At 41.4% G+C, this 23,820-nt stretch overlaps 1 long non-coding RNA gene across 1 annotated transcript; it reads right to left on the bottom strand.

The window, feature by feature from the left end:
* Positions 1–1,983: 1,983 nt before the first annotated feature.
* LOC138247362 (uncharacterized) lies at positions 1,984–22,757 on the bottom strand. The gene is made up of 4 exons (XR_011194469.1): positions 22,605–22,757; positions 16,437–16,493; positions 12,299–12,355; positions 1,984–2,409 (listed from the first exon to the last, which is right to left on the bottom strand). It is a non-coding gene; the product is annotated as an uncharacterized lncRNA (long non-coding RNA).
* Between the last annotated feature and the right edge of the window lie 1,063 nt (positions 22,758–23,820).

Here is a 23,820-nt window from a genome sequence, read left to right as displayed (position 1 = left end):
GATTAGGAAATCGGTATCTTTGTACATTGCATTTTGCATTTCTTAAACAGCGATTTCTATAAAGTCGCCATTTAAAAAAATTCAAAATTTATTTTTTTCGTACATCTGGCCCTATCTGCCTAGTGTAATCAGGTGAACTCAACAACATTAATTAGTTCTTGTAAAAATCTGATGTAGATTATTGAAAATCATTGTGAGCTACCACAACCCCATTCCAGTCTACGTTTTTAAGTTTGTTCCTGATGAAGATTAGGCCTGATTCAGTGCCTCTTCCCGGACCGAATCCTGTTTGGAAGACATAAAGTGAAGTTTTCTTCAATGAATTGTTACAAAGGCTACTCTTTCCATAGGTTTGCCTAATAATGGCCCATTTGCTATTGGTCTGTTATTGCTGGGGTCTTGAGGGTCCAGGTATGTTTTCTTTGATAACAGGTCATTTATACCTTTTTAAGTCTCCTGTAAAACTCCCAATGTTAAGGAACTATTCATCAATGTTCCGACTGGAATGGTTGTTGAAGTAGGTAACAATTGCTGATAGTACTTTGAAGGAGTGCAGATGCTGTGTTAACCTTTCCCTGGAGTGGCTTATTGGAAAATGGTAAGTGTTGCTTGACGTTTGTGTGTCAAATATGAATCCAATATGTCTGCTTTTGTTCGGTAGTGTGTTGCCAGTTTGAGACAAAATTCTTGCGAAATGGGATGGGCTCATTCAACACTTTTGGATTGTGAAATTCTATGAGTATTTTAAAACACTCTTTATTCAGGTATTTTGCCATGTGGATTCTGCTGGAGTGGCTGCTATTTTTAGCATTTTTAATTGTTGACTTGTACATTCTATTATGCCTGTGTAGGCGTATTTTGTCTTGAGGGTTCTTTGTTCTTTTAGTCAGGAAGCATTGGAATTTGTTGTTTTATCTTTTTTAAATCTGCATTTGTCTTGTTTTCTTTTGTTATGTTATCATTTTTTGTAGGATTAATACATCAAAAGCTTCAAGGGGCTATCTATAGAGTTTTCGAAATGTGTTTTCTGTGTCCATGCCTGTGTTGGAAGTAAGGTAGGTTTCTAGATCCTCCAAATTCGGCCTGTTGTAAGGTCATTATTTAGTTGTGTGTAAACTTAATTTAGCTATGTTGATTTGTGCTGTCTTGTTGTTGGAGAGTAATCAGGTAGTGGTCTAATCAGAGTAACCCTATGGAATGTGAGTAGATCTGGATTATCAAAAATTACATCTAAATGAGTCCTGCAATGGTGTGTGAGTTTGTGATTGTAGATTGTTCTAGAGTGGGGAATATTAGTTTGGAACCAAGGATGCATAGGTCTGGGTATTTTGAAACTTTGCCTAGAAAGGTGTTATGGGAGTGTTTGGGCTGCTGATTCTGTACTTTTCTCTTCATTTACGTATGGTTATGCTGGATTGCTTGCTAGGCTTTTTGTGGATTGCATATTGTGGTATTCACTCAGTGTATTACATAACATTATTGTTTTCGATTATCCCGAGTGCCTGGTAGCGGTGGGCTTGCACAGAATGCATGCTGCACTATGATTCGTCAGCTTTTTAGCATGTTCTTCCTTTTGCTTTCTCCAGTCTCACACATAACAGTGGTAACCAGGTGCCAAATTGCCTCTTCCTAGTTTGTGCAGATACAGCTGTGTAAAAAAATACCTTTCTAGTCAAATAATTAGCAAATATGAAATGTAGCAAAATGGCAGAACGGTGCCATATTTCACATTTGCTTTCCGCGAAAAAAGCTGTTTCCACCATCCTAACTGCTCAGCCACTCTCCCTAGGCTCATCTCACTCCATACATACACTACACTTATTGTCCCTTAGTCTCTTAGTCTATCATGTTCCTTGTTGTTCTGCAACAGTCACTCTTGTCTCCCATTCTAAGTCCACCTCGACCTCTCCCTTTGCAGTGACCCATTCTTCTGCCTTGCTTGTGCATTCTCAGTCTGTAACACCAGAGGCATGAAGGTACAGAGATTATTCATGCTTACTTTATTGTGATAATACAAATTACAAAGGAGGCCAACTATCCAATCACTGGGATTGCATTTTACAGGAGTCAGCTGGCGGAAGCCTCCCAACCATGTGTTGCTGTAAGGTGGGTGGTGGTTGTGACTCCATCCCTCATCCTCCACAGCTCCCCGCCCTGATTGCTTTCCAGACACCGTCTCCTCGGTCCACTTGTCCCCACACCATGCTCTTCCATATTGCAGGAAGCAACAGGCATCTCCTTGGCTTCCAGTTGCTGTGGGGACTTGGCAGTGTGTTGGGAGTGTCAGACGGTTGTTGGCATGGTCTGCTTCAGCATGAGAGGCATCGGAACTCTGCTCAGGGTTATGAGGTTCTACCCATGGAAGTAGAAAAGAGCTTGTGCTCGGTAAATAGATTGTACGTCCAGTAGCTAATGGAAGAGATTGAAACAAAGACACAAGAGTTAGTTACTCAACAAGGTGTAGATCCTTGGTTCCCCCATGCTCTAGTCTTTTCCCCAATTCCACATATCCCAGTCAAACTCCTGTGTCCACCCCCACCCTAGCTACTCCCGACTTTTATCAAAGGAGAGAGGTACACACAACAATACGCGGCATTTACACCATTTATCAGAGAAGATGAACACATCACTATTGTTCTAAGACTCACTTGTTTCCATTCAAAGCAGAACTTTGGAAAGTGTCTTTGTTAAATGAGAGGACTCTTGCGCATGTTGTCTGTTACTCATAATGGTATTGTTTTACAGTTTTTTAAAGACTACCCTGCAGATCTGTGATGTCTCAGTGAACAGCACAGCAACATGTAATGAGGAGCTAGCTAGCATCTGAGAAGACCCTCAGTTTACCCCCAAGCTTGTGAACTTTCCACTTACGTTCATCATGACATGTGGGAGAGAAGCGAGGGGTTATTTAGTTAAAATATTGTTTGCACTCTTTTCATTTGAAAGCGGCACAACTTTAACGCTATAAAAAATGAAGAAAAACTTCGACGCTATGTTACATTTCAATAAGAGGCCCCCTATATTTTACTTTTGGTTCCATATTGTAGCATAGGTAAATATTTATTTATGGATCCTTGTACATCTCTCCACATTTTGTCTCGCAGGATCATATGTACTCTATCTAGTCTTGGTTTTATAAATTCTTTTTGGCATTTTCAGCTCTGATTTTATCCTTATAGGGGCAGAAACAGATTTCCAGAATGCAAAAAGGGCTAAATAAGCTACTCAAGAACTGCTCGAGATCCCTGTAATGTCTTTCTTTGGCGCAAGATCAAGAAAATGGCACAAGCTCTAAAACACTGACTTTGGTTGTCCAATATTTAGCCTGTCTCATAGATTTGCAGGATGTGCCAGTGTGGGATTTTGAACAGGAAAAAGCGCCAGAACCACTGGGTGGAATTACACCAAATTTGGCAGAAAGGTAGCTCTTGGTCCTGCAAGTGACCTATCTGTAATTTGGTGTAAATCCGTCCAGTATTTTTTGAAAAATTAAAGAAAATCCAAATTTGTAGCTATAGGGATGCAAAGGCTCAGCAAACCCTCTCCATCTCGTGCAAAGATCTCTTTGGCTGCCACTTCCTGGTTGAAGTGTTGGCAGCCAAACAGATCTCTGCACAAAATCTGGACTATTCACAAATTATTCATGCTTCCAGATATAAATATTTGGATTTTCTTAAATACCTCAAAAACTACTGAATGGATTTATACAAAGTAAGATAATAAAAAGCGTGGTTTCTGGACCAAGAGCTACCTTTCTGCCAAATTTGGTGTAATTCCATCCAGTGGTTTGGGCTGTAGTTGGAATTAACATGGGAAAAGCACTTGTTTGGCATCCCCTTTTCAATGGCCTCCACTTGACGGATCACCCCAAAACTTTCCATGCACAACAAGACCCAATCTGACACTTTTTTGGAACATTTCATGAATATTCGCCAAATGGCGCCATAGATATAACCAAGTCAAAAAATGCTTTTCATATGGAAACCAATTATAACTACCTATTGGTAACTGCCAGTAGTATGTGTATATATATATATATATATATATACATATATATATATATATATATATATATATATATATATATATATTTCCATCAAATGGCATTGTTTCACTCTGCACGCTGTTACTGCCAGTGCCAATGTTGGAGTTTGCGGTCAAACTACTATGATATCTTCAACCAAAAAGTCAAGCCATTGCACTCCAGGAAGTATATCAGCAAACGCATTTATTATTAGCAAAAAGTGAGTCTACCACCTAAGGTTGAAGATATGTATATATATATATATATATATATATATATATATATATATATATATATATATATGTGTGTATATATATATATATATATATATATATATATTTGTGTATTCACTTAAAAACCCAAAGGTTACAAGGACTTTATAATTAGGCTCTCATTCTAAACGTACAAAACCATAGAAATTCACCTGTTATAGTTAGAGTTATCTCAAGTAACTATAAATCGCGCCCTAAGGTAACTATAACTCGCACCCATGCCATGCACTGCTAATTACCCCTGTAATTACACCACTCATGACAACTTTTATACCGTTAATAAAAATATCAATGAAACCTTAGAAGTTAAATTATTGAAGAAAAAACTGTGCATGACGGCAGCACAAGGTATAGTTACCTAGGGAGCGAGGTATAGCCAACCCCCTATAAGCACCAAACCTTGCTTTACAGGGGTTGGCTGCAAGGCCAGGACTGCGGCCAGACCCTGCGGCCAACCCCCCAAACCACCCAACCCCAAGCTGCGCACGGCTCTTTGTTGGCGCACAGAGGGAGTTGGCGGCAGCCTGTCTTTCTGGGTGTGAGAACAGGTGTGAGAGGGTGTTTCTGGGGGTGAGATTGGCTGTGAGAGTGTCTATCTGGATGTGACGAGGGTCCATCAGTGTATTAAGCGGTGCGTCAGTGTCAGTGTGGGTCTGTGAGTGGGTGTGTGAGGGTTTGGGTGGGTCTTTGAGTGGGGTCATGAGTGTCTGAGTGGGTCTGTGAGTGAATGTGTGAGTGTCTGAGTGGATCTGGGAATGGGTGCGTAAGGGTCTGAGTGGCTGTGTGAGTGGGAGAAAGAGAATGAAAAAGAGAAATTGAGAGAGAGAGAGAAAGCGAGGGAGAGGGAGAAAAATAGCGAGTTTTTCAGGCTTTGATGAATGATATACTTGGAATGAGATATTGCTGGACAAATTGAAACAAAAAATGTATTTGTCAATTAAAAAGAGTGAAATCACCTTTCAGTATGAACCTCTTAAACTTTTGAAGTTTAAAAGAAATTAAAGAAGGGAAAAACCAGGGATACATGTGGAGTAGAACCTTCAACTTTCAGTGTGAGTGTCTGTGACCTTAACCTTTAGGTCATAGGTGGCTCCTTACTATGATGCTTCCAGACATACCTTTGACAGTCAACCCATGCATGTGATTGGAAAGAAAAGTGAATGTTCCATCACTAGGAAGCTTTAACAGTCAAAGCACTACTAAGTAAATGAACACACTGCCAAGCGATACTAGGATTTGAACCTTCAGCCTACTGAGTGACAGTACTAGAGCTTGACCGTTAGGCCAGAAGTGACCCTGTTCTGCATCCAAACGTAACTATAACATTTAATTAAGGTTAGCATCAGCAGTACTAAGTACTGTTTGATGCAACTGCACTGCTCTCACAAATCTGAGGATACCAACTAAATGTAGCCTCCACTTTCAATGTCCCTCATATTTACAGAACATTTTAAAATGTTCAAATTTCAATGTAGCTTTTTATTTATATTCACTTTAGTAATCTGTCAATATTATTTAATTTTCTAAGCAATCACAGACTCCCTGAGTAGGCATTGCAGAATCCCAGGGGTCCCTGGACCACAGGTTAAGAACTGCTGGTGTAGAAGAAAGGTGGGTCAGGAAAAGAGAGTGGTGAGGCAGAGAGCAAGGTAGTGGGGCTAAGGGTAGAAAGAGATGAGCTATTGAGAGAAATGAAGTAAAAGAAAGATATAGGTGAGTTAAAGAAAGGGAGGTGAGAGAAAGGGCAAAGAGATGATATTGAGGGTTGAATACAGAGAGGAGTGAGGTAATGACGATGATTTAAATAATAGGAGGTTCAAAGAAATGAGAGAGAACAAGGAAGTAACAATAGAGAAAAGAGGTAAAAATAGGAAGGTAGCAAGAAAGGCATCAGGTAATAAGAAGTGAGGTGGAGGGAACATGGGTAGAATGGGGATGTGGAGGGGTGAAGTGACAAATGGTGAGGCAAATTGCAAAGTTAGTGAGAGAGAGATGAGGTCATAAAAGTGATGTGTAGAGAGAGGAATGAGAGAGCGAGGTGAGTTAGAGGGTGTTAAGGTAGAGAGAGGGCTGAGGGACGTGAAGTACAAGGATGGAGGTAAAGCTAGAGAAGTGAGGTAAAGAGATACATGCGATTGAAAGAAAGGAGAAGTAGATGGCAGAATGATAAAGAGAGGTGCGATGTAAATAGAGCAATGATGTGCAAAGAGAGAGAGAGAGGTGAGGCAGAGCGAGTTATGTAGTGAAAGGGTGTATGGATCTGGGTTATGGCGATTTCATACACGCCTCTGCAAGTGCATTAACCATATTTCTTCAGCACTTGCCTTAACCATAAAAAAAATATTCTGTAGTTATAGCAGTGAAATAGCTGAGGGAGTTGATGTTCCCAATGCAAACATCTGAAAGGTCACATATTCCAACCTGATTGTGTCTTACTAAGCCTTTCATCTTTCTCAGATCGATAAACTTCTTGCTGGGATGGGAGACAACACTTACCAAGTACTGTACTACTGAACTGCAAGAGAGGAAGGCACGGAGTGTGGTAGAGAGAGTAGGGAAAGTGTCAGAAGGAAGCAGAGAGAGGTGTGGTAGTCACACGTGTACATAGATAAAAAGGAAGTAGAAATGTGTGGCACAAAGAGTTAAAATAGGAGCTGGGTGCATAGAAATATAGAGCTAGGTAGCGAGAGAGAGGTTAAAAAAGGGGGGTGAACTAGAAGAGGTGAGATTTCATACAGAGAAAGACATGAGGAAGAAATATTATCTTTTAATTTAATTGCCACCAACTGCCTAAGAGTGAGAGGGTTCAGAATGGGCAGGTCACACATGCACATGAGGTTTCTGTGAAGATACTACATGCTCTGCTGTCAAATTTAAAAAATCTGTTTCTTATGAACACAGTTGTTCATGGCTAACTTGATCACTTCACCTGTTGACCCTTTGCAAGGTGGGGGCACCGGGCAATTTCCCATTTTTCCCATGCTTTAACCAGTAGATCCTCAAGGCGTGTGGCAGGGACGGGGCGGCGCCGGGGGGAAGTGAGGGAACTTATCTGAATGCACCTCTGCCGCCACCACCATCGCGCAGCTCTCCTGCAGCCAATCTGAACGCTGCTGTCATGCTGCTGGCATCATGACAGCAGTGTACGGATTGGTTGGAGCACCCAGCCAGGGTGCTGCTAGGCAGACTAGACAGTCTGCCTGCTTTCCCCGGCCCGGCACTGCATTGCCGGGTTGGAAAGAGCTTAGTGCGCATGTATGTTTGGCTGGCCTGAGACAGCTGGCCAAACATACATGGGTACTGAAGGGGAGTGCTGAGCACTCCCCCCTGTGCTCATCATGGACTGTGGCATAATTTATTATCGTTGTATTGTAGAAGTTTGGGGGGTGACGCTCCTCCACCTGAACGGAGGAGGCGTCCCTGGCTCTAACACCATTATGACTTCAACCACTCTAAGATGGTGTATCAGTTGCAAGAGTGCCATGAGCTTCCATACAAGCGAGAAAAATAGACCTTCATTGCACCGGATTTAAATTTTAAAAAACTGCTTTCATAGGGGTACAGTGGGCTCCTTAGGTTCAGAACCCCAGCACCACTGCACCTGTTGCACCACTGATATCTGTTCTTTTACAGCTTATTGTGTGAGATGTAGCTCTCTCTGTCGGGGACTCATGACCTGTGTCTATGTCTACATATGTTTTGTTCCATGGTACATATGCGACAAAAGCCAGTGGAGCACACAGTGGTACCACTGTTACTCCAAGGATGCAGACAGGACTTATATTGAATGAAATAACGGTGAGCACACAGCCTTTAAGACTTCTTTTTGGAAGAATCACCTCAACAACAGGCCTGGCCAGATAAATTAGGCATGAAAGTCGTGACAGCAGGGACCTCTGTTGCCAAATATTGCGCTTCAGCTATGCCTGAGCCCTGCATTGACTCTCAGGTCTCTCTGGTGGTAACGCTACTCAGGTTAGGGAGCCAGGCGGGTTATTCTTTATATCGTCGGAGTTGGCTGATGAGCAAAAGGGGATTCACATCTTTCATCTACATTACATTTCACATATTGTGGCACTGTGGGAGGAAGTGATTTGCCCTTATTCTCGTGATTTTTGGTCAAGGCCAGAATTCAAAGCTGACAGTCTCCCCACAAGACATCTCCTCCACTAGCGTCAGAAAAGTGTCAAATCTAACTGGAGGTTAATGTTCGAAGATTGTATTTGTTTATGGATAGTGCAACAATTACAGTCATCATTCCTCCATGGACAACAGGGGCACACAACTACTAACAACAATGTAACATTTTGTCATCACTCATCATATCTCAAATGCAGGTACATTTTCTTTCATCCTGTGTGATACAGCATATAATCGCCAATAAAGAATAATAATTGCCCAGAAATAAACTGAATAAAAGGAACATTATGAGTAGGTTTCATATCCCTAAAACAACTTCCCCCACCCCTCCCCGTCCCCCAGCTTCCGTGTATGGCTAGATTATTAGGCAGCAAGGAGAGCCTCAGCGAGGCTCCACACCTAGCATATTATGTGACTCAAACTGTGGCACTTGCAGTCCTGGACGGTGTTCCCAGGTTTCTGCAAGTGATGCTTTGATCCGGGCTACGCTGCACTTTGCATATGGATCCTATGCACAAGGGTGCGGAAGGTGAGAGACTAGGGATATGTTTAGAAGGAGTTGGCTACAGGGTTAGATTTAAGGTTAGAAATGAAGATTAGGAATACTTTAGAAATGAGCAGTGGCTGTAGGGGTTATAAAGCAGGGCTTGGTTTATAATTAGAAGGAGAGGTTCTGGAAGGAAGGGTAAGAACAGGAATAGGGTTACAGCTCAGTTAATTTAGAGGCTACGGTGACGATTCAAAGAGAGGGTTAGGAACATGGTTAGGCTTGCGAGCTAATTCATGATTATGGGACTTCTAGCAAAGGAGGCATCTATCTGAGCATCAAGTAAATCTACCTGAAAGCCCAATTAGTCTTCACCTGACCTACCAATCCAGTCAATCTACTCTTAATCAATCTTTTAGGGGTGGTGTATTGGTATATTTAAAAAAGGATTTAATCCTACATCCATCCCGTAACATATAGAAAAATGCTACCATCTTAACAAAGACTTTCGAATCACAAGACACGGACGCCGGCATTAGTGGGACATTCAAGCTGCACATGCACATATCATCTGAGGTGAAAGAGGTAAAAGCCTAGCTCAACGTGCTTGAAAGTAAGGTGTAAGTTTTTTAGAGAACAAAATTGTTTTATGAATTTCCCATATAAGTGACAGTTAAAAAGGCTCGTAAAAAGGAGTATACACTGAAGGAAAAATGCATCTGTACATTGAACTCTTGCAAAACTGTGGTTTTATTAGGAACTGAGGCCAGGACGCCAGATGTAAAGGCTTAGGAGTGCGAACCCTTGCTTGCTGCTATTAGTAGGAAAGATAGTGTTTGGATGCAATCCATGTAGCTGCATCACAAATCCTTGCAATTCCACCAGGGACAGGCGCACCCCTCCAGTAAAGCAATCCTCTACCTGCATGTGAGAGGGATACCTTGAAAACTCATGCAGTGGATTATCAGATCCAAGGGCAGAGGGAAAGACGGCTGCTTTCCTGGACCAAAACGGACAAACCCTGATTCACCTTTCCTAAATCTGTGGCAGCGCAGAACACATAAATGGAGTGTGTCCTGCATCCACATAGGGCAATGCAACAAAAACCTCAGTTAGAAGGGCGATGTCCTGATTCATGGGAAAAGAAGATTACATTTCTGTCACATACTCAGTCAGTGATCCAGGATGAAGAATAATAGATGTGCAGGATCCTGGCTTTGGGGTTCCAATCTCAACTGGTCTATGCTTTGCTGTAGGCTTTCACTCATTTTCACGGAGAGGAACTTTCTGTAGTACAACCTTAACGTCAGAATACAGCAGTGAGTAACTAAAGGTGGCCACTCAACAGTTGCAAAGTGTCTGCAACTTGTGGTGCACGTGTGTGGTGTAGTTTTGTACTGACCTTTGATTCATGCGAGACAGAATCATTTTTTTGTTGGAATTATGCAGCAGAAAGTGGATATGTGTCGGAAGCAGTGAATACATAATTAAGCTCAAAGTACAGCCATCTTGGAATTGTATAAGTCAAGTCAAGAGCGCTAAGGCATTTTCCACTCACCTACAAATAAGTGGTTACAAGCAGTATTTCAGAAAATAAATGTTGAGTCAGTATCCTATGTAAAAGTGGCACTTGCTTTCAGAAATGACAGTTCATTAATTATAATGTACCTGAAGGAAATGTAGCGGGTTGGCAAGGCTAAGATGGAAAAGGTAATAGGCTCTAAAATCATATCGTAAATGTCTGGAGCTATAAAACATGATTTATACCACTTTAAGTTCTGCGCAGAGCTGCATTTGTCTGCTAGTTTCTACTATTGCTTTACTGGGATTGATTTATATGAAATGTTTAAATGATTTATATTTTAAGAGTTAAATAATTTTTTATATATAAATGGAGAAGTATTAAAAAATATTGGGGGTTATTACCACTTTGGAGGAGGTGTTAATCCGTCCCAAATGTGACGGATTTACCACCAGCCGTATTACGAGTTCCATAGGATATAATGGACTCGTAATATGGCTGGTGGTATATCCGTCACTTTACTGTCACTTATGGGACGGATTAACACCTCCGCCAAAGTTGTAATAACCCCCTTTGTCTTTTCAATTACAGAACTACTTTGTATACTGTGTAAAGTACTGTGCAAAGTACGGATGTGCAGTACTTTAAATAGTTTGTGTTACTTTGACAGCACTTTGATCGAATTGTAGTACATCAGCAGTACCTTGAGTCTTGTGTATTATACTTGGACAGTGCATTGGAAGAGTGATTTGATTTTGTAATACTTTGAACTGTGTGTTACTCTGGCAGTATTTTTAATTGTGCGACCTATGTATGTAATTTAACTTTGTGTATACTGCTCTCTCGGTGTTCCAAAATCTTTCTTCAACAGTTCTTTAAACAGAGTGTGCTGCCTTGACAGTACTTCCAATGCTGCATATTACTGCAGGATCCTTAAACCATGTTTGTAGCTGGGGCAGTACTTTAAATGGTGTGTATTTCTTTATAGCACTGTTAGTATATTACATGAATGGTACGTTGAACTACTTGTACTGAGATTTTTTTACCTGTGTTTTTTATATGTGTATTGAGGTTTCTGTGTGCTTTCCAGGCAAATTATGTGTACTTTGATGCTACACACCAAGCTCTTATCAGACCAACTGAGTAATGCGCCCACCGTGCGATGATTGATCGATCAGTTACATAAACAAAATACTGCATAAAGAGCACTTTATCCCTTCTCACATACTTCTAAAACATTGCCATGTATAACATCAGCAGTACACTTGTTGTGACAGGGCCAGCCCAAATGTCAGGACTTCATGCATCACACCCATATTTTCCCACATAGGGCATACAACAATCACACACACAAACCTGCCAGTAATCACTCTTGATAGTTTGAGCACTATGATGCTACACTAGTGTGATTAGTACTCTTTGCAAATGGTAGGTAACCTAAAATAACTCTGAGCAGTGTTTTGATATTTTGAATTGTGGCTCAGGCAGTTTTTTTAATTAGGCACATTTTTAGTTTGTACTACTCCTGCCATTACATTGTATACTTTGTGTCACTTGGGCTTTACTCTTCCGGATGTGCACAACCTTGATAGTACTTTGAAAGATGGTAAATGGTATGTGGGCAGTACTGTACACTGTGTACGTTACTCTAGGAGTTCTTTCTACAGTATCCTACTCAGACTGGATTTTGAAGGGGGTGTGTTTCTTAGAGCACAACTTTCCCCAGTGTACGTTACGTGGTGCAGTAGATTAAAGGGTGTGTCTCAATTGAAGCAGTAAAGCGCATGATGTGCTAGTAAGAGCACTATGTTGTAGGTGAATGTGTTATAAGGTAGTGATAAGTATATACTCACTGTTGGATATTGGGCCTCCTTACACACTTTGCAGAGTTTTCTGGAGTAAATGTTCATCTGAAAGAAATTCATGACAGATTTAGATTACTATCTTAACAACATTCTGCAGTTAACAGCCAATGCAAAGTTGTGACTATTAATATCAGAGATCTGTACTCTGGTGTTCACGCTCATTTAAGCCTGCTCTTCCTCGCTAAAGAGCTTTAGTTGCTTCTCTGGCTCCAGGCAGACTTAGGGAAGCTATGCTCTTCCATTAGGGCATTCTATAGGGCCTCACTGAGATAAGGGTGCAGGTATTACCTTCAGACCACAGTGACCACTTTACCTCAACATAGGTACTCAAAGGCCTGTTTTACCTCTGTAGAAATTCAAAAGTGCTCTCTGTACCACAATTACAAAGAGAGAGTCCTGCCCTGCAGCACAACAGATCTAAAAGGATCCACTTTACCTTAATAAGGACCCAGATGGAAAAGTTCTTCCAAAGTAGCAAGCCAGAGCAAACTACTGTCCTGTAATAAAGAGCCAGAGGGCCCCACTCCACCACAATACCGAGCCAGAGAAGTCTACTGTATCTCAATATATAGTCAAATGGGTCCACTCTACAATAAAACAGAGTCAAAGAGGCCACTCTGCTTCAAGTGTGCGACTTGGCCTGCCCTACCACATTAACAAGAAACAGGGGGCTGCTCTGTTTCTAAACAGCACTAGAAAATGACTACTGTGCCACAGACAGAAAGAAGAGAACTTGCCCTCCTTTGCCTTCAAGGAAAGTTAGAAGGGCCTGTTCCTTCAGTACAGACATGAAATGTCAGCTCTACTTCTACGGGGAGTAAGAAGTGCCTGCTGTGCATCAGTACACAATTGAAAGATTTCTATCATACCTATTTAAAGACACCATTGTAGGCCTGAGAGGATATTTAATTCAGTGATTTTAAAAACGATGGAAAAAGTGTATGGATTCTTGCTTCTTTTGTCCAATTTAATTGCTTAACGTGAATTAGAAAATCTTGTGTAGAAGCCTTTTTGATTGACTTTGCAAGGATATCTGTACATGAATTGTGGGAGACTAATAATGCTGTGTTTTCAATGCAGATATGATTCACTTTGCTCACTTTGTAACAGATTGGTACCAACAAATAAATTAGATTGCCATCATTTGATAACCTTTTCATTTCTGCTGAAGGTAATTCCCAAGTTATTATCAACCCTATGGGACAGACAAACCATGCTGTTTTGCTTCTGGACTTTATACGTTCCTAAAAAATAATCTTAAAGATTCTTTGCCCAAAACATTATCTGCTCATCATGGCTCACCTAATTATTCTTAGTGATGTAACAAAGTACTTTAACTATTGGGCTTAAATTAAAACTCTCCTTGACCTTTACTCCTGTCACTGGAAGCCTCACTCATTGAAGTTAAGTTGAGAGTAGGTGTCACTTACTGGGACAGACTGGCCCTCACCACACCTGGTGGTCAGCCTGTTCCTGCAAGGGAGTTGTAGAAAATCTGCCTTTTCTGCGTGATCAGCCTGGATTTTTTGCCTTTTGCTGGACCCTATAATTTTGCTGGCTTTAGAACTCTACTAATCAGTAGTAAAGTGCCTCTACTCCCCTTTAAATGTGGTTGAGTTGGTATACTCCTACTTGGCATATTTAACTTGCTTATAAGTACCTGGTATATGGTACAAAGTATAGCCAGGGCCAGGAATTTAAATTACATTAGTGGACTGAACCCCATATTGTACCATCCACTACAGTGGCACTACAAATAAGGCTACAGGCCTACCATTGTCGACTGACTGCAGCAGTGTAAAAACTACAGTCTGATTTGTCAAAATAAATCCTTTTAACAAGTCCAAACCATTCTTTTAAGTATTAAACATTCACTCCTATGAAGGCTGTGTAGCCCACAATGCAGGGCACATGGCATTCAAACATAGGACATTTAGAAATTCAATGTTAACATGTCCTTACAGTGACTTGCAACGTTCACTGTGGCAGGACTTGACACTACACTAACAAATCCTGCTGCTTGATTGTCAACGTCTGCTTGACAGGTCTGCTGTGTTCAAACATAACTCTTGGGGCACACTAGAAAGAGAAGGGAACAGGATGCCAAGACAATTCTTGTGGATCCATTATTTGATTGCTGAAGGACTCTGTTTTAAACCTGACAGACTTCTATCTCTGGGTTTGCTGTTTGTAAAAACTGGATTTTAGTTTTAGCTTTGGGGGAACACTAGGATTACCAAAGTACACTCCCCTCGCACACATTGAGCCCTCAGAGCCCATGAGCAACGTGGCCAAAGACTTTTGCCATCTTGAAAAAAAAACAAGGTGGGTAGGATTAGCTGTGGAAACTTTTACTCCATTGGATAGTGACACAACACTCTCTTGTGGCCTCTGTACTGTGGATTTTGCACATAGGGCTCATGTTGTTTCTTCCCTGTGGCATCTTACGGCCTCCTGCAAACCATGGTCCCCCTCCCAGACCTCTTCACCCCTTTGAACCTCCTGTATTATTGATTATCTGTTTGCACTCTTGTAAGAGAATAATGCGTTTCTTGGTTAATTAGCTCCATCATCCATGAGGCTAAGATGGGAAAGGTAATAGTGGACTCTGAAATCATATTGAATGTGCTTGGAGCTATAGAACATGATTTATACCACTTTAAGTTCTGTGCACAGCTGCATTTTGTATGGTAGTTTCTACTATTGTTTTACTGGGGTTGATTAATATGAAATGTTAAATGATCTATTTTTTAAGAGATAAATACTTTATTATATATAAATGGAAACGTATTAAAAGATATTGCTGTTTCAATTAAGGAACTACTTTGTACAATGTAAAAAGTACTGTGCAAAGTATGGATATGCAGTACTTTAAATAGTTTGTGTTACTTTGACATTACTTTGAACTATATGTGGTACCTCAGCAGTACCTCGAGTCGTGTGTATGTTACTTGGACAATGCATTGGAAGAGTGATTTGCGTTTGCAGTACTTTGAACCGTATGTTACTCTGGCAGTATTTTTAATTGTGCGTCCCATGTATGTAGTTTAACTTTGTGTATTTTGCTCTCTGAGTGTCCCAAAATGTTTCTTGAGCAGTTCTTTGAACAGTGTGTGCTGCCTTGACAGATCTTTCAATGGTGCATATTACTCAGGGATCCTTAAACCATGTTTGTTACTGGGGTAGTGTATGAAATGGTGTGTGTTTCCTGACTACTTAGCACTGCTAGTATATTACATGAATGTTATGTTGAACTATTTGTATTGAGATTTTTTTAGCTGTGTTTTTTTGTACATGTGAATTGAGGTTTCTGTGTGCTTTCCAAGCAGATCTTGTGTTCTTTGATGCTACACACCAAGATCTTATCAGAACAACTGAGTGGTGCGCCCACAGTGCGATGACTGGTTGAGCACATACATAAAACAAGAACTACATAAAGAGCACTCTGTCCCTTCTCACTTACTTCTAAAACATTGACATGCCTAACACCAGCAGTACACTTGCAGGGACAGGACTAGACTGACTGTCAGCACTTCACGCATCACAAGGGTCTCCCCACATAGGTTATACCGCAATCACACATACAAGTCTGCCAGTGTTCACTCTTGATAGTTTGAGCACTGTGATGCCACACTAGTGTAATTAGTGCTCTTTGCAAATGGTATTTAACCTAAACTAACTTTGAGCAGCGTTTTGATATTTAGAACAGTGGCTCAGGCAGTTTTTTTGAATTAGGCACTTTACCTATGTTAGTACTTTGAATGGTGTGTAATGTACACAGTGCATTGCAGTGTTTGTACCAATCTTGCCATTACATTGCATACTTTGTGTCACTTGGGCTTTACTCTGCCTGATGTGCACTACTTTGATAGTACTTTGAATGATGGTAAATGGTATGTGGGCAGTATTGTACGCTGTGTACTTACTCTGCCAGTTCATTCTTCTATTCAGACTGGATCATGAAGGGTATGTGTTTCTTAGAGCACAGCTTTCCCCAGTGTGCATTACATGGCGCATTAGAGTAGAGGGTGTATCTTATTTGGAGCAGTAAAGTGCATGATGTGTTAGTAAGTGAACTATGTTGTTGGTGTATGTGCTAATAAGGTAGTGGTAAGTATATACTCACTGTTGGATATTTCGCCTCCTTGTATATGTTCCAGAGTGGCCTGGAGTAATTTTTAATCTGTAAGAAATTGGTGACAGATTTAGATTACTATTTTAGCAACATTCTGCAGTTCCCAGGCAATGCAAAGATGTGACTATTACTATCAGAGGTCTGTATTCTGGTTTTCACACTCAACCAAGCCAGCTCTTCCTCGCTAAAGAGCTTCTATTGCTTTTCTGGCCCCAAGCAGACTTAGGGAAGCTATGCTCTTCCATTAGGACATTCTAAGGGTGCAGGTATTACCTTGAGACCACAATGACCACTCTACCTCAACGTAAGTACTAAAGGGCCTGTTTTATCTCTGTAGAAATCCAAGAGTGGCCACCGCACAACAATTACAAACAGGGGGTCCTGCTCTACAGCACAACAGATCGAAAAGGATTTACTCTTCTTTAATAAGGAGAAAGATGGGCTATCTCTGCCACAATAGCAAGCCAGAGCAACAGGCTGTCCTATAATAAATAGCCAGAGGGCCCCACTCCACCACAATACTGAGCCAGAGAAGACCACTGTATCTCAATGTATAGTCAAATGGGTCCGCTCTACAATAAAACAGAGCCAAAGAGTTCACTCTGCTTCAAGTGTGCGACTTGTCCTGCCCTACCACATTAACAAGAAACAGGGGGCTGCTCTGTTTCTAAACAGCACTAGAAAATGACTACTGTGCCACAGACAGAAAGAAGAGAACGTGCTCTCCTTTGTCCTCAAGGAAAGTTGGAAGGGCCTGTTCCTTCAGTACAGACATGAAATGTCAGCTCTACTTCTACGGGGAGTAAGAAGTGCCTGCTGTGCATCAGTACACAATTGAAAGATTTCTATCACACATATTTACAGACACCATTGTAGGCCTGAAAGAGGATTTTTAATTCTGTGATTTTTTTAAAAGGAAGGGAAACGTGTATGGATTGTTACATCTTTTGTACAATTTAATTGCTTAATGTGAATTAGAATATCTTGTATAGAATCCTTTTTAACTGACTTTGCAAGGAGATCTGTACATGAATTGTGGGAGACTAATAAGGCTTTGTATTCAATGCAGACATGATTCACTTTGCTCACTTTGTAACACAGTGGTACGAGCAAATAAATCAGCTTACCATAATTGGTTGACTTTTTCATATCTGTTTGAGGTAATACTCAAGTTATTAAAAATACAGCTAAATCAACCCTTTGAGACAGAGAAACCATGCTGTATTGCTTCTAGACTTGACCTTCCTAACAAATGATCCTTAAGAGTCTTCGCCAAAAACACTATCTGCTCATGGTTCACCTGATTACTGTTAGCCATGTAGCAAAGTACTTTAACTATTGGGCTTAAACTAAAAAGCTCTTTGACCTGTATTCCTGTCACTGGAAGCCTCACTCACTGAAATCAAGTTCCATTCACTGGGAGCAAGTGTCACATACTGGGAGGTACTAGACGTCACTGCGTCTGGTCCTCAGCCTGAGCTTTGTGCACAGGGCTTATGTTGTTTTTCTGCTATGGCACCTCACAGCCTAATGCAAACCGTGGACCCCCCTCCCAGAGCTCTTCACCCCTTTGAACCTCCTATACTGTTGTTCCCTCTGTTTTCACTATTGTAAAAGAATCACGTGTTTCCTGGTTAATTAGTTCCATCCGCCGTTACCTATTGAATGTAACCATTGGTGTTTATTAGTTCAACCTGCCTCGGTTAATGGCGCCAACTGCTATGACCTATTGACTCCAACGGTTAAAGCTCTTTGGTTCCACCTGCTGTGGTTAATTGAATCCAACTGTCACTTGTACCGGCCATCAGCAAAGGTCACATCCATTATTTTAAGATGTGCTCTCTCCCAGGTTTTCTTTGAAACATTCTAACCTTCCTTGTGAACCACAAGCCTTCTCTATTAATCTCGCCCAACGGGTACAAATACCCTGTCTCAACCTCAGTTGGGGTTTGCCTCATTCCAGTCTTGCGCACACATCTTTCCTGCACTCGCCTTTTGATTCACAGGAACCCTCCAGTCCTCTAGTCTTCCAAGCCTTCCTGTTGATCCTATGATCTTGAGTCCGTCAACGTTTTCAGTGTCTTTGCGTCCAGAGCTACAATTCCACCTGTTCTTCAGCTACTTGCACCACAGCATCCAGTCTTCCTCCGGATTCCAGTTGAAGAATTAAAGACAGGGTTAATTACTTGATCCTCAGGTTAGGGTGCACTAATCCATAGATAAGTTTAAGATTAAACCTAGACTGAGTTCTTTGAAAGTGAAAACCCGTTTTTGGAAATCGGGCATTATTTGCTTGTACATTTTAAAAAGTCCTAGTGCTCTGGACACTTTATCTCCTGGGCGCTCCACATTTTAATTGCACCTGAACTGAAGGTATCCACGTCAGTTTTTCTTGACCAGTTTGTATCAAGAACTTGGAAAGACTTTAGAGTGCATGATCTATACATTCAAGTTTGAACTGAACATTGTATGTTAAGACATTCTTGGGTGTGCCAGAAACTTTAGCTCACTTTTGATTTGCACCTGCTCTCAAGCATTATTTGTGATGAAGCCTGTAAATTATATTATTGTAAATAATTGTTAAAAGACTATATGCTAAGAACTGTTGGTAAACAACTCTTCTTGTTGATTCTAGGTCATCGCACCCACATCAACGCTAAAACGTCCAGGGAGTACAGAGCCTCCTGTGCAGTTTCTCAAACCTGCAGAGCAGACCCAGTGATACAAGTCTGTCTTTTCTTGTTTTATCCCAACTCCCACTTCCCATCGGGGTCCGTGAGTGAATTAAGATTGTGCTTACTTGTTCCATTCACTGCCCCAGGCAGGATTAGAGGTCCAACATTTTCTCCCTGGTAAGAACCAGGTTAGCACCTGAAAGAAAGGGTGTGTCTAGAAGTCATTCCCACCCAGTAACTAGTGTCAGGTAGAAATGTGGCACCTCTGGCACCCACTTCAGAACACTTCCTGGAAATGTGGAAGATCAGAAGAGAACTATACCTACTGTCTGTGACCTGAGAGGAGCCCTGAAGAACTGAACCAGTTCCCTCTTGAACCTAGGACAAAGAAGTTGACTACAAGGGTCATTTGGCTGCCCTCCTATGTGGCTATAATGAGACAAGAATCTGCAAGAGGCCTTTTCCTCGAAGTACCTAGCTAACCAGTGGAAACTGGACCTGGAATAGACCCTGCTGATGGTCTTTCCCACACCCTGGGAGTCTCTAAGTGCTGCCTGCGAGGCCATGGGGGGCTTTAGAAGCGTACTCCTTGGGTGGATTGGGACTTACAAGACCAAGTCAGAAGGCAAAATCTTTGACCAGAACGAACCTGGCTGGTTTATCCAACCGGCAGTCCATTGCAATCAGCCTCAAATTGCGCCTATGTTTCAGTCTATGGCGACCATTGACTGTCATTGACACTTTGTGCTTTTTTGTGCTATTTCTACTTAAAACTTTAAAAAAATCATATCTCTAGTTCCCCTATTGGATTTATGTCATTTCAGTGACATTTTATGTATTAACTTCTTCTCTATTTTGATAATTCAGTTTGGGATTTTTATTGTTTTACATTTTGACTTTAATACTGTTTTGGTAGTTCAGAAATAATTTATACATTGAGGGTTCACCCTGACAAGAGCTATAATTATTCTTGAAGTGGGCAGTCGTCTACTCCAAGTAATAACCCAGTTTCTTATGGGAGCAGGTTTTGGTTGCTGCCGCGAAAGGACGTGTTCATCATTGAGCAATAGAAGGAAAAACGTTGATTCCTGGGTGTGACTAAAGAAGAATAGCAACACTATAAGAGGAGTGACCTATTTAATTGAGGGAATAGCACAATACACGTGGACTAATATCAAATGATTGAAAAGCACAGGGCTACCATTTATACACAGAAGAACAGAAGCTTGTAAGCAAAAAGATATTTATCATTTCATGTTGCACCCTTACCCTGAGCCATTAGCAATAATACATTTGACAAGGGACATGTGAAATCTAAACAGTCCACTAGAAAAATAAATGGTGAGGACAATAGTGATTATTTCACGCACAGCATAACCACCAAAGCCAAATGTTCTACTATCTTTCTGCAGCTTTAAGAGCTACTTAGCTAACACTTAAGACAGGGGTTGGGAGGAGCGTGGATGCGGATGGTAGGCAAAATGTTCCGACCAAGGAGAGTTTTCAAATTATAGGGCAGGGCTAGACTGATCATCTTGCCACTCTAACATTTCCCCAGTTACCTGCAGGTCAGAGGACGTTTGGAGGGGTGTGGTGTGCCGTGACCCAGTTATGCCCCCAAGACCACCTCATCTTAGCTGAGGCACCCTGAGGCATGGGACTGGCTTGAACATTTTACTAGGGCTGCAGTTGCAGCAATTGGTTTTTGGTCTGGGTTTTGCTGGAGGGCATGCAAAACCTACACAGTGATGGATGGAATACTTGAATTAATCTCAGCCACTGGCAATCGCTCAGGCGGCATTGCCAACCCATCAATTTTTCGCCCTCCATATCACCTCAGTTTGAACGCAGACATATGCAAATCAGTCTTGACCATGTTCCAGACGGAACTGCCGAGCCTCCCTGAACCAGAACACAATCAACCCAGGACTGGTTTCACCTTGTTCTACCACAGTATATCAAATTCAACACGAGTAAAACATTTTACCTCACTGCAGATATTTAAACCCTTGCTCCGTTTTGTTGAAATACCTTTTTAAAAAATGAATAAACAAGAAAGCACTGTCATAAACTAAACATGCAGATTGCACACTTCTATATATATATATATTATTTATTCCACACCAGTGAAAAGAATGGGGCCAAATAAACCGTTATTTGGAGCAAGTGTACTAATAAACCCACTTTCGCTCATCCATTAACATAGAGCAAAGGGCAAATTCCACGTTATTACCTCAATACAGCTCAACAAGAGAAAACTAAGCTTTTTGTCTCACATATTCCACTGTAGAATCATTTGGGAGAGAAACGTAACTGGGGTCCTGTTCACACAGCTTAGGTATGGTAATGCTGTCTCACTACACAAATGTAATACCATATGCTCTGCGTATGATTAGATATACTTTTTATAACGGCTGCAGATGAAAAAAATCGGCACGCAGAAACTATACACGCAGATCCACTTTACTTGACATGTTATTGATTAGCATCTTTGGAGGGAGGGGCCGAGAAAAGGGAGGCTGGCCCTCTCGTGAATCGTGGCTCCTCTCCACATTCAGCCACGGTACTAATTAGCATATCACATTGTACATTTTCAGATGTGCTGTGTATAGGGCCAGACAGAGACTTGGTAATGTAATAGAAAGCATATCTCTCTCACCACTCGTGTTAAGTACAGACGCCCAGTTAAAGCACTCCACGTTATTTTACGCAGGTGTCACTGCCAGGGAGCAAGGGAACCTCCTACCGCTTCGAATTTTGCATCCCAGCCCCTTTAGCCCCTCCCATTTCACAGCTGCCCCTGGACTACAGTTCTCCCTGCATTGAAGTTCTGCGCTGAGTGTCCTCATGCCAGGAGCCATTGTTAACTTGTCCCAGGCATGTTTACAATTTAAACGCATTAATCTGTGATAACCTGCTCCTAGGCTGTTTGTAGAGGAGAACAATCTTGCTGTTTTTGTGCTACAGTCAGTTGAAGTTCATGCGAGTGAAAATCAATAAGTATGTTTTGTTTAAACCTACAAATAAATACAAACATGCCAACACCCTGGTTTTCCATCAAAAATCTTACAATATTTTACCTTTTCCCCGCCTAAAAAGTCTTTGATAATTTATCTTAATTTGTTTCTAAATTTCATCTTAATTGTTTCCAAACGTTGGCATATATACACAAGTAAGCAAACTGCAAACATTGATTTTTCCAACCACGAAAAGGTATTGATCACTCCAAAAGTAAAGGAAGCAAGTTAGCACATTGGTACAAGTAATATGATGATAGAAGAATAGCCTTATCTCCCTGGTCTTCAGTTCTAGTATTTGACAAAAATGGTTGAAGTAAAGCGTTGTAACAACAACTAGGTCGCATTTACTGTCGTTGCCTTTCTCTCTCATTCCCATCTGCTTCCTCAAGGGCTTAGAAGCCTCGTAAATGATACGCTTGAAACACACTCCTCTCCCCCGTTGCAAAAATGAATCGCTTTCTTACCTTCCAAGAGTCAGCTCCCATCTACCGGGTTGGTGCTCACGCTGCCCCTCTATTATACGGGCCCACGGGCTCCGAGAGTAGAGTCTCCGCGAGGCAGAGATGTTGGCCTGCGTCACATAAGTGAAACACGCAAGTCCAGTGTGTAGCAACATCCTGCACGCCTTCCTCTTTCTCTTATAAGAAGGAATTCCCACAACAATCACTGGACAAAACTGATGCAACCTTTGGGTTTAGTTGCACACGTAGCAGTGCTTAATTTGTGCTTGTTGTTTCCGGTGCGGAGCACCGGCATTTAATTTTTGAGTGCCGGCGCTTATTTTTCTGTCTCAAGCATTTTCTGCAAGCAAAAGCTACTCATGGGAAAGAAGAAGGAAGAGAAAAACGAAAAAGCGTCGCAATGGGACAATGGGAGAAAGCAGAGAGCTGCAAGAGTGAGCAGAAGGGGCAGGTAGTGGATTGGATTGGATTGAAGAGGCCCAAAATGGCTTCAGGATTATGCTGCCTCAGTATTCCGTGTTCCCACATTTGATTGCAACAGACACGTATTTAAGAGGAGGGATTTGGGCACCAGCACATTTTTAATTACAAATTAAGCACTGACACATAGCCAGTTGCCAGGCCAGTTCAAAGCTGAACCATTTTGTGCCCCCCCTCTGCCTGAAACTCAGGAGTCAGATGGCCGCCAGTTTCACCCTTTCTTACTTTTTGTTATTAACTACTACCCCATCAACCATGCCATCACCACTCCCTTTTCAAATCATTTTCTATTTACACTTCTCTCTTTCTGACAACCTGTTCTGTGCAATCACACTTTATATATTGCAACATATTTTCTGAAATTGCTCCTATCCTTCTCCTACTCATAATCCTCCCAACCCTGATTCATCTCATCAAGGTCAGAGTTGAACAAAAAACAGGATGTGGAACCAAAAAAATACGAGTATTGGCATAGCCGGTTTCCCTCTGTCAGCGCTTTGTGGTCAACAATATTGTCCTTCTCAGTGTCACATGCTTTTAAAATGTGCCACACTGGGAGAATCAATAGAGGCAACCAGCCACATTAAAGGTATCTTTCTTATACTTTCAAAATGGCTACCACATTGTGTGAAACAATGTAGTGTGACATTGTGGCCATCTGTAAAATACAGAAACTAATGGGAGACTGGGGAATTACGGCATCAAGAGTCACAGGAAAGTGCTATGAGACAACATCCGG

This window comes from Pleurodeles waltl, chromosome 7 (genome assembly GCF_031143425.1).
Source record: "Pleurodeles waltl isolate 20211129_DDA chromosome 7, aPleWal1.hap1.20221129, whole genome shotgun sequence".
In the NCBI taxonomy this organism is placed as follows: Eukaryota; Metazoa; Chordata; class Amphibia; order Caudata; family Salamandridae; genus Pleurodeles; species Pleurodeles waltl.
The sequence above is the reverse complement of the archived record's forward strand: the minus strand, read 5'-3'. Positions and strand labels throughout refer to the sequence as shown.